Source organism: Staurois parvus, unplaced genomic scaffold (genome assembly GCF_062004578.1).
Source record: "Staurois parvus isolate SC_StPar_1 unplaced genomic scaffold, SC_StPar_1.0 ptg000031l, whole genome shotgun sequence".
NCBI lineage: Eukaryota > Metazoa > Chordata > Amphibia > Anura > Ranidae > Staurois > Staurois parvus.
Genome location: NW_028317827.1, coordinates 15,943,027 through 15,954,274, shown reverse-complemented (window position 1 = coordinate 15,954,274; position 11,248 = coordinate 15,943,027). Strand labels below are relative to the sequence as shown.

General features: G+C 41.7%; 1 protein-coding gene across 4 annotated transcripts in view; it reads right to left on the bottom strand.

Annotated features, from left to right (window-relative positions):
* B3GALT1 (beta-1,3-galactosyltransferase 1) overlaps nt 1–11,248 on the bottom strand; it is a 440,470-nt gene that overhangs the window by 56,343 nt on the left and 372,879 nt on the right. The window lies entirely within an intron of this gene.

The following is an 11,248-nucleotide window of genomic DNA, read 5'->3' as shown; positions in this document are numbered from 1 at the left end:
AAAATCAAACATTATATTCCTTCTTACCACTTCTTACATGTGATAGCTGCAATCATTTTCTTTCTTTCTATTTTCATCTGGTGATCGAGCCAGTAAATATGTTGTTTCTAAAAAGAACAAGCTCTCCAGCAGTATGTATCAGTTACAGAGATGAGACAAACCATTTAACACTACTGGGGATGTAACATTTAGCCCAAAACGAAGAATAAAACGGTTTCTCTGTAACTGCTTATAAAGAGTTTGGCTTCAATTTGTAAGTGCATTAAACATCTATATCTACAGTACATCTAACACTCCCCTCCCCCCAAAACTGCCAATGCTGCTGTCCAAAGGTGCCCCTGTGCTCCTCCATCCAGAGTGGGAGCATGCTAATACAGGAGGTGTATTAATGGCCAGAACAGCAGGTTAAAACATATGAAAAACCCTAACAAGGAAAACAAATGCAGCCACCACATCTAACAATTGATAAGATGAAATATATTACATTTTTGGTTTTGGGTTTAATACTGCTTTGCCTCTATATAAACAACCTAATTTTACCTGATGTATAATTAGGCCTACTCAAACCACAGCCATAAAACAGCCAAAAATTATATTATATAATCGTCAATCAATAGTTTGAGCGAGTCACACATTCCGATGCTACAAAGGAATAATAAAGCTGTAAAATGGTAAAAGAATTAATAAAAATATTTGGCAAGGAAATGATTTTTAAGCAACCATAAAAACTGCTGAAATGATCGAAGGCGTAATTATAAATGGATCATTGTTGGAAATACATGTACATTCACAGTTGTACTATGCCTTTGCAACTTCTTTGTAAGAGAAAATAAGGACTACAAAACAAAAGCCAGGTTACATAACTGTGAATGAAAAATGTTTCAATTAAAAAAAAATAATGGTTGTACTTAGGACAGAGTGATGCTGATATGTAGTCTGTGTGCTTTGAGCTGTACTGCACTTGGTAGTACTCAGTGGAGTAGAATGTTTAATATTCTGAGAGTAACTACCATACACCAAGCGGCAATGCAGGCTGCCAAATGTTCTTTATAGGTTTTTCCTTCAGTGCCTATTAGATCCTACCTACAGTTACAGAAGTCGCTTTTGGTAAATTACATAATCGTCTTTATTCATGCTGTTGCATTATTGTCTGCTGAAAGACCACTAAGAGCAACACAAATTATGACAAATTGAACAGTAGTAAGTCTTTACACTAGAAGAGAAACAACACCTGCATAAAGAATCCCCGGTAGCATAAAGAATCCCCAGTAAAACCAGTTAGGTTTCAGAAAGCTTCCCCCTAAAATATAAATATATAGTAAATGTAGAAATCAAATTTAAAAAGAACAGAAGCACAGTCAGAAAAGGTTCTTTGTACTTTTCATTTTTTTTTTGTAAGATACAATTAGCAGAAACCATTTCAAGTTTATCAAAACAAAAGCTGTGAAAAGTCTTACAATTTGTTTTTTGTTTTTTTTTAATCAGCCAAAGCAAAAAAGCCCATCCTTTACCGCAGTGGGCTCTCTGCAAAGGTCCAACATGCCCCACGCTCAGTCAGAGCTCCCCAATCAATGGCAAGTATGAGCTTTTCTGATTGCAGTGCTATAGGTCTGACTGCACAGCAAAGGGTGTAAAACCTCTAATAAGAGTCCACTGCTATTCCACAAGGAGCAAGGCTGCCACTTTGCAGTTGCTGGCAGGAGACAGACTGTTCTACTCAGGCAGTAGAAAAGAAAACAATCCATAAGATGTTGAACATCTTTTGTTTTCATGTACATGGAATGTATTTAGTGGATTTAAACTGAAGGTTCTTCTGGTCTTTGATATATGTATCACAGATCACTGTATTTTGAACTGTCATGAATAGCCCCTCCGCTGTTTTTCACGGAACATTTGTCTGAATTGATTGTGGGCCAAAGCAATTAATACGCACAACAATACATCGCCACCCACCCAAATTCAGCTCTGTTAGACGATTCACATGGAAACCCATCATGGCTTCTGAATTTAAAACAGTTTTGGGCCTGACCCTCAACATGGGCATTACAAAAAGAATGAATTGCAGTCATATTGGTCCACAGACCCGATTCATCATATGCCCATGTTCTCTGCTGTTACATAAATTCCCAACATGGACCAGCAATGTACTGGTACGTCATTGGACTTTGAGTGGTTATACCGGGATGATGCCTGGAGCTACAGGCATCATCCTGGTATAATTTTTTCAGCTGGCGGTAAGCTTTAATGTAAAAACAATCCTGACTGCTAATTAGTGACAGGATCACTTTTACAAGCAGTGGGAAGGGACTCCCACCACCTTCCAAGGTTTTCTTGTGCTCTCCCGTACCACCATGGAACCCAAAAATGCAGCCGCCAGTTCCACTGGCTGACAATACAGCTGATCGCAGACTGGAATGCCTCAAAGCATCTCTATAGTCTGACAGACTGGAAGCTACAAGCATTGCATAATTTCCATTTTGCCAGATATAAACGGCACCATTTTAAAATTGTGAACCCCCCACCCCGGCCATCTTCCAAGGTACTCCACCCTCATCCTCACCCCCATCCCGGTAATCATGCGCAAAGGCAAACGAAAGCAGTGGTCCATTGGCGGTATGTAAATAGAGATTGCACCATGCATGTGAGATATCACCGCAAATGTCAGATGGAGCGCAGTAATTCTAGCACTAGACCTAAATATACCTAAACTAGATATTAAAAATGTATGTAACTTATCGCTATTGTACAGGCATGCACAATTTTAAAGCATGTCTTGTTTGGTATCCATTTACTCAGTGTAATATCATCTTTTATATTTTAGCAAACAATTGGGCAATATATTGTGTTTTTGTGCATTAAAATTCTAAAAAGTGATGAGCAAAAAGATTTGTTTTGAAAAAACGCTGTGCAAATACATAAAGGATTTCAACACGCATCGTTTTATTCTCTAGGGCCTCTGCTATAAAAAAAAAAATATAATGTTTGGGGGTTCAAAGTAATTTTCTAGCAAAAAAAACAGTTTTTTCAAGTAAACAAAAAGTGTCAGAAAAGGCTTGGTCTTCAAGTGGTTAGAAAAGTGGGTGATGTGTGGCAAAAGCTTCTAATGTTAACCCTGAAATGCCAGAATACTAGAAGCCCCCCCTTTTTGGAAAGTAGACACCCCACGGTATTTGCTAAGAGGCATGGTGAGTATTTTGCAGATCTCATTTGTTGCCACAAGTGTTTGGAAAACGAAGAAAGAAAACGAAAGTGTATTTTTTCTTTTCTTTTATTCTTTTTCACAACCCTGTGACAAAAATGATTTCTGCAAAATACTCACCATGTCTCCTATCAAATTCTGTGGAGTATATACTTTCCAAAAGGGATCATGGGGGGAGGAGGGGCGGTTGTAATATCTTGGCATTTTAGGTTTTTTTTCAAACTTTTCGGTCTTTTTTCATTTATATAACAAAAATTAAAAAACCCATTGCTGATCAAATACCACCAAAAGAAAGCTCTATTTGCACAAAAAATAGGACTTAAATTTCCTTTGGGTACAGCATTGCATGACCGCGCAATTACCAGTTGAAATAGTGTAGTACCAAATAGCAAAAAAATCACCTAGTCATTAAGGGGGGTAAATCTTCCACAGGGCAAGTGGTTAAAATACCATTATTGAAAATAAATTATTTTTAGGTAAACATATTAACTCAAATACAAAATGTACACATTGGAAAAAAAAAAAAAGCTTGATCAGTGCCTTGTTTTTCTCCGGTCCGTTTTTTGATAATTCCCTAATGCTGTTAGCGGGTGGTAGAAGTAGATGAAAGATGCGTCGTTATGATGCTGTAGGAAGAGCACTTTATCATTCCAGATATGTATTGCAAGCAGACTGTAGGCATTGTAAAAGATTTTCAAAAGTGATTCACTAGACTGAGATTTACACAATAGTTACAGTTGTGGCCAAAATTATTCAACCCCCACTGAAATTGAGTGTTTTGGCCAGTTTGACATTGCTTTTGATCATTCAGTCATCTTGCTTACATTTACATTAAAGAGGCACTTGTAGGTCAGACAAATATAACATAACAGTTATAATGAAATAACCACAAATGTCTTTTCTGTGCTCACAGCATTATCAGTTTTATTCAACCCCCAAGTGACATTCAATCTTAGTACTTAGTACAGCATCCTTTTACAGTTATAACAGCTTTTAAACGTGAAGCATAGCTTGACACAAGTGTCTTGCAGCGATCTACGGGTATCTTCGCCCATTCTTCATGGGCAAAGGCCTCCAGTTCAGTCACATTCTTAGGCTTGCGCACTGCAACTGCTTTCTTTAAGTCCCACCAGAGGTTCTCAATCGGATTTAAGTCTGGTGACTGCGATGGCCACTCCAAAATGTTCCAGCCTTTCCTCTGCAACCATGCTCTAGTGGACTTGGAGGTATGCTTGGGATCATTGTCCTGTTGAAAGGTCCAACGTCTCCCAAGCCTCAGGTGTGTGACGGACTGCATCACGTTTCCATCCAATATCTCCTGGTACTGAAGAGAATTCATGGTACCTTGCACACGCTGAAGCTTCCCTGTACCTGCAGAAGCAAAACAGCCCCAAAGCATGATTGACCCTCCACCATGCTTCACAGTAGGCAAGGTGTTCTTTTCATCATAGGCCTTGTTCTTCCTCCTCCAAACATAGCGTTGATCCATGGGCCCAAACAGTTCTAATTTTGTTTCATCAGTCCACAGAACACTATCCCACAACTTTTGTGGTTTGTCCACATGGCTTTTGGCATACTGCAGTCGACTCTTCTTATTCTTTGGAGACAGCAAGGGGGTACGCCTGGGAGTTCTGGCACGGAGGCCTTCATTACGCAGTGTGCGTCTTATTGTCTGGGCTGAAACTTCTGTACCCACATCTGACAAATCTTTTCTCAGTTCCTCAGCAGTCACACGGGGACTTCTCTCCACTCTACGCTTCAGGTAGCGCACAGCAGTCGAAGTCAGCATCTTCTTTCTGCCACGACCAGGTAGCGTTTCAACAGTGCCCTTTGCCTTGAATTTGCGAATGATGCTTCCTAAGGTGTCTCTTGGTATGTTTAACATCTTTGCAATCTTCTTATAGCCATTGCCCTTCCTGTGAAGAGAAATCACCTCTTCTCTTGTCTTCCTGGACCATTCTCTTGCCTTCACCATGTTTGTAACCACACCAGTAAATGTCTAGAAGGAGCTGAGTATCACAGTCATTTTAAAGCTGCCTAATTGGTGCTTATTATGCTTGATTGCTGCTCGGTGACATCCACAGGTGTTTTCAATACCTGATGGAAAGCACCTGTATGAACCTCTGTTCTTCAGAGTGGTAGTCTTTAAGGGGTTGAATAATTGTGGCAATGAAGAAACCACATAAGAACCATTTACTACTGTATTACATAAACAATTGATGTCATTTTAGTTGCATTTGGGTAGTTACAACGTCCTTGTAGGATTTGATTCTGAATACAATTCCAAATGTACACTATAGTCCCTAAACCCCTTTACAGCATTGGGGGTTGAATAATTTTGGCCACAACTGTATTTACCATTTCAGCACCCTGGGAGGCATCTAGCATCATATCTCTTGCAGAGTTTTAGTTATGGGCTCAACGTTATTTATGGAAAAGGTACAAGAACAGCATACAATTTCCAGCCTCAGGAGTCACCTGAACAGAATTAATCTGAAATAACAATCTCACATCCATAAATACAAAGAGGGAAAGTATTGATCTACTGTGTGACTGTACATTAACAGCAATTCATATTACTCTAGGTACTGCTCACTCTCCTACTGGCTCCATGTGAGTGCTATACAACTCCAGGTCATCTGTGATTAGGACAATGGAATACAAACCTGAAGTTTTCTTGGTATTGATTTTTTATTTTGGATGTGATAACAAACTACTGTATGTTCCTTGAAATGTTTTAGAGGGCAACTGTCCCAAAACTTCTTGGTTGCCTAAACCATTATTCATCTGGGGCTTCGGCACCGATATCCAATATGAAGATGACGTCTGCCTTGTTTTATATGCAGAGATGCTGTTAGCAAGCGTGATGGCGCACGGATCTGGGCATGTGCAGAACGCCAATGCGCCCTAATCCGCTGGCGCTAGGACCTGGGCGGCGGCGGCCGCGCATGCGCACTCATGTTCGCGGATGCGCGCCTGGCACCAATGACGGTGCAGGGCGCCCTATTTAAACCAGCCCTGCACAGACATTAGTTGCCGTATGGTCTAATTATCCTGTTCCTGTGTATCTGCTGATTGACTTGTTGCCGACCCTGCTTGATCCTGACCTCTGCTGACTATCTCCTGCTCTGACCCCTGGCTCGTTTGACTTCTCTCCTGGATATTCCTTACTGATCTGAACTCCTGTTACTGAACCCGGCGAGTGACCTGACTACTCTTTGCCTGCTGCCTTGTACTATGCTGACCCCACTGTTACCGAACCGGCCCGTCTGACCATGCTCACTCTGCCATCCATCCATCCTGCATGGATCCGGGTATCACTCAGGCCTTTCCGCCTCTTCACGTCAGGCTCTCTACCTGTATATACCTCTGGCGGATCCCTCTACCACAGGCGGGTGTACTCAGGGGCCGCGACCTGGTCACTGTCTGCTCCAAGTCCATCCCCACCATCAGGGGCCCTGGTGAACAAGCAGACTGAGGCTTAGACTCCGCGCTCTGGGGAATCCTGTCCTCTGGAGTGCTAGAGGTACCGCCAGGCGGTGCCTGACAGATGCCTTACTATTAAAGTGCAGCTTTTACAGTTTTGGGAATATGGAAACCCTAACCTTACTGAAGCCAAAGTTTTTTTTTTATTGTTTTGTTTTTAGTTTTAGAGCAAAGCATTAGAACACCTACCAGGTTTTTTTTATCATGGTCTGTGTCCCTGTTGGGGAGATTCACCCTTTCTATGTGTCCAGGTTACAGTTGCTACTGGAACAGGAAAGGAGGAGAATCTGTCAATGGGAACACTTGTTTCTGTTACAAATATTTAAGAGATTTCCTCTTACTTTCTGTTATGTTTCTGGGACAGGAAGAAAAGGGAAATTTCCCTAATGGGATAAATACCATAAAAGGTAACAAATGTGGCTTCAAATAAACATTAAAGTGATACTAAAGGTAAAATTGTTATTTAGTTTTTTTAAATTAACAAGCATGTCACACTTACCTCCTCTGTACAATGGTTTTGCATAGAGCAGCCTCAATCCTCCTCTTCTTGGGTCCCCCGCCAACACTTGTGGCCTCTCCCCCCTGCTGACTGCCCACATTTCAAGCTTCCTGCTATGGGGGCACTCGTAAGGCCACGCTCTGTGTATCGATAGACACACAGAGCATGACCCTGCTCTGTCCTCACTTGCTGTGATTGACAGCTGCAGGAACCTATGGCTTCCACTGCTGCCTCTCTTTCCAATGAGGAGAGAGAGCCAGGAGAGCTGCTGCTCTCGTGCCTATTGCTGCATCAAGATCAGGCTCAGGTAAGTGTAAGGGGAGGCTGGGGGAGGATGCATGCAGAAGGTGCTTTACCTTAATGCGTAGAATGCATTAAAAGGTAACAATTTTCTCCCTTTACAACCACTTTAAACCATATTTGTTGATGAGCTCCAAAGGACATCACAGACTTTAAACCAACAACAGAGGCCACGATGTGGAATAGGCACTGGTGTGTCCAGTAGATGGCGGTATCTGCTATAAATAGGTTCCTAGGTGTTCTTAAGTGAGATTTTAGTTCCTATTTGCTCTTTATTTATAGAAACTGCTTTTTTCCCCCTTTCAAACCTTTTTTATTAATCATTTGTGCTAAAGGGTTTCCCTTTAGTGCTAGTGTTTTTGCTCAAAAGCAAATGTTTTGGAATTTTACAGGAACATTAATAATAAATACTTTATTATATAATTTAATACCTTGATGTCTGTGATCAATGTAATAATATTCTGGGGTACACAGTTCCTAGAGCTGCAAATTCTGACAGTGCACATTCACAAACAGCCTCACGTCCCACACTAAGGATGGAGAACTAATGATCCTGATTCCTGATCATGTGATCACCATGACAGCCAATCACAGTGAACACATAGTTTCATAGTATGATTGATAAAAGACAAATGTTCATCAAGTTTAACCAAACCACTTCTGGCTGCAGCTGTCAATCACTGCTAGCTGTGCCTCTCTCCCTCTCTCTGAGCAATGTATTTTTGGCAGACAGTTGATGTACAAGATAAAGCCAGCCCACACACTTATACAGTAGGTCGATTTTTTGGATAACATATCATATAGTATTTTAGGTTGAGAGTAAAAACCTGAATTTGTCTTAAAGTGGAACTAAAATCTAAAATTAAAAAACTGCGTGCAGGCAGGCAATTTTTTGCAGAAAAGACTTGCAATGCAATTGAGGTAGTAAACAACTCTATTGGATGTTTCTGTGGACATTCTCTCTGAAATGTCCATTAAGATAATTAACCTTCAAAACATTTGAAGATTGTAAGCTCCAAGGAGCAGGGCCCTCCTATCCCTCTTGTATTGAACTGTACTGTTGCTGTATTGTCTCCCTTTATATTGTAAAGTGCTGAGAAAACTGTTGGCGCTATATAAATCCTGTATAATAATAATAATAAAGAGTTTATGCCCTTATAATCTGTGGGCCACTTACACCTTTGTGACTAGAAACCTCCAACAGCTTTACCGAGAAGATTTTTCTACTGTTTATTTCATATTGCTTCTTTTTTAGGAGGGATGGAGCTTTTTGGCAGAGTGGTGAAGTCAATATTGTTTTATTCTAAATACAGTGGAAACTAGAAAAAAAAACAACAAAAAGACTTTTTCCACAGCCTATCCAATAGTTATTCTGACCTAATGAGCACAGCCTGAGGAAACAACTGCAAAATATATTTGTCTAGGTTTTCTAAGTACAAGAATTCAGGATATGTGCATTGTGAGACATCTGCAATGACAAACAATGTAGACTATCATATTTTCATATAATATTTGGAATATTTTTTAAATTTACATTCACATTTTTATTTTAGACTAACAAATGTGTGCCCATTCCAGAATAGGAAAGGTTGAGCATATATCAAAGCATGCTAAAGAAGTGTCTTGGCGTCTCCACCTTGGCCAGACCATCCTGAACCCTGACCTGCTACTGCCTCACCTGATGGTAATGAGGATTGCAGTGCTAAACCGGTGGTCTCTCCTACCCCCATAGAGGGAGACATCTCTGGTGGTGAGTCCCCCTTCTCATCAGGGTCCTCTAAGGACAGGGCTATGGGGGATATCCTTACTAGCCAGATTAGCCTGCAGGCCTCCCCAGAGCTCCTCCATACCCAGCATCTGGCCCCCCAACCCCAACATACTGGCACACTTTTCTGCCCTATGAGGATTTCAAACAGGAATTCAAGGACTTGGGTACTAGAATTAATACAATTGAGAATAAGCTTGACATGACAGTGAGCGGAACAAATCAAAACACAGACCACATCTGTGAGCGTGGGGCAAGATTAGAGGAGGCATTGGTGAAAATCGATGACTTAGAAATTTTATCTTGCAAATATAAATTCAGCATACGGGGTCTCCCTGAATCTGTGACTAATGTTACCAGCACCATTACTGAATTGCTTGCGTCATTGCCACCTGATGTCCCTGAGCACAAATTGGAGTTTAACTGAGCCCACAGAGCTGTCACGGTCGTGCGTCCCAATGGGCCACCCAGGGACATCATAGTCAAGCCCCACTACTGCTGGGTAAAGGAGAATGTCATGCAAAAGGTTCAGGAGCTATCCAGCTGCTTGGTCATGACATGCAAATTTTTTCAGCTATCTCGCTGACAACCATACAAAAACGCAGGTCCTTTAAGCCTCTTCTGCTACCCTTACAACAACAGGGAATTAAATATCGCTGGTCCTTCCTATTTTGCCTGTCCTTCTCCTACCAAGGCAAGTCATACTCCTTCACTTTCCCAGATGGAGAAGCACTCCTCAAACATTTGGGTCTCATCTCTACATCACCAAGATCTCATACCTCATCTTCTTCAGGCAGGGGTAGAGGCGAACAAGACCTTTCGATATCTCCACTTTGGCATCCTGCTAGAAACACCAGAAGCTGCTCTCGCCGACAGTCCAGACCACCCTGAATGTACCTCTTGATTTGTTTGGCCTTATATTACCCTGTGTTTTTACCTGAACTTAGGGTCCCCCCCGAATTTGTTCAATGATCCTAGTTATTCCTTTTTTCTTTTATTTAAGATACAGTGTTATCAGGCCTAGCTAGTTGCTGATCGTGTTGGAATGCCTTCTACTAATCCTCCATGAGGGGGCGATTAAGATCTAATGTTTTACCGTTTTATGTTATCTGTGAGGCCCACTATTTTTGGTATCTCGTAACCTTAGTTATTCACTGTTCTTAGGTCAATTAATGTTACAGATGATGGTCAGCCCAAGCTGTTTTAACAAGTCCTGCACCCTTCTCTGGCTCCACTTCCCCCTGCCTGGTTATTTCAGGTGGTCGTGGACCTGGAAGTTTCTTTGGCCTAATTGATGGCCCCAATTCTAAGTGTAGGATGTGGTGGCTTGCCTGCCTTCTTAAAATGTTTATACTACTTGAGTGTGATTTTTGCACTATTAATGCCTGTTTTTGGTTACATGCAGATTCTAGCCCCTCTGCGGGCACCTAATCTACTTTCTTTTTCCCTTCTTTTCTCTCCCTCTTTTCTGGTCTGCCTGGGAGTCCACCCTGAGGGAGTTGTCTTGCGTACGAAGATCCTCACATGAGGGTAAATGATTGTCAGTTCACTGGTGGCCATTACTAATATACATGCACATAAACCCATTGCTCTGTTGACTCATAACACACAGGGACTGAATTCGAAGTGAAGCTACGTAAGGCTTCTAATTAATATCAGTCTGTGGTTAGTGTGTGCAGGAGAGGAGTGTGGAGGGTATAACATTGGTTTGTGTGTGCAGGAGAGGAGTGTGGAGGGTATAACATTGGGTGGTGTGTGCAGGAGAGGAGTGTGGAGGGTATAACATTGGGTGGTGTGTGCAGGACAGGAGTGTGGAGGGTATAACATTGGTTGGTATGCACAGGAGAGGAGTGTGGAGGGTATAACATTGGGTGGTGTGTGCAGGAGAGGAGTGTGGAGGGTATAACATTGGGTGGTGTGTGCAGGAGAGGAGTGTGGAGGGTATAACATTGGGTGGCGTGCGCAGGACAGGAGTGTGGAGGGTATAACATTGGGTGGT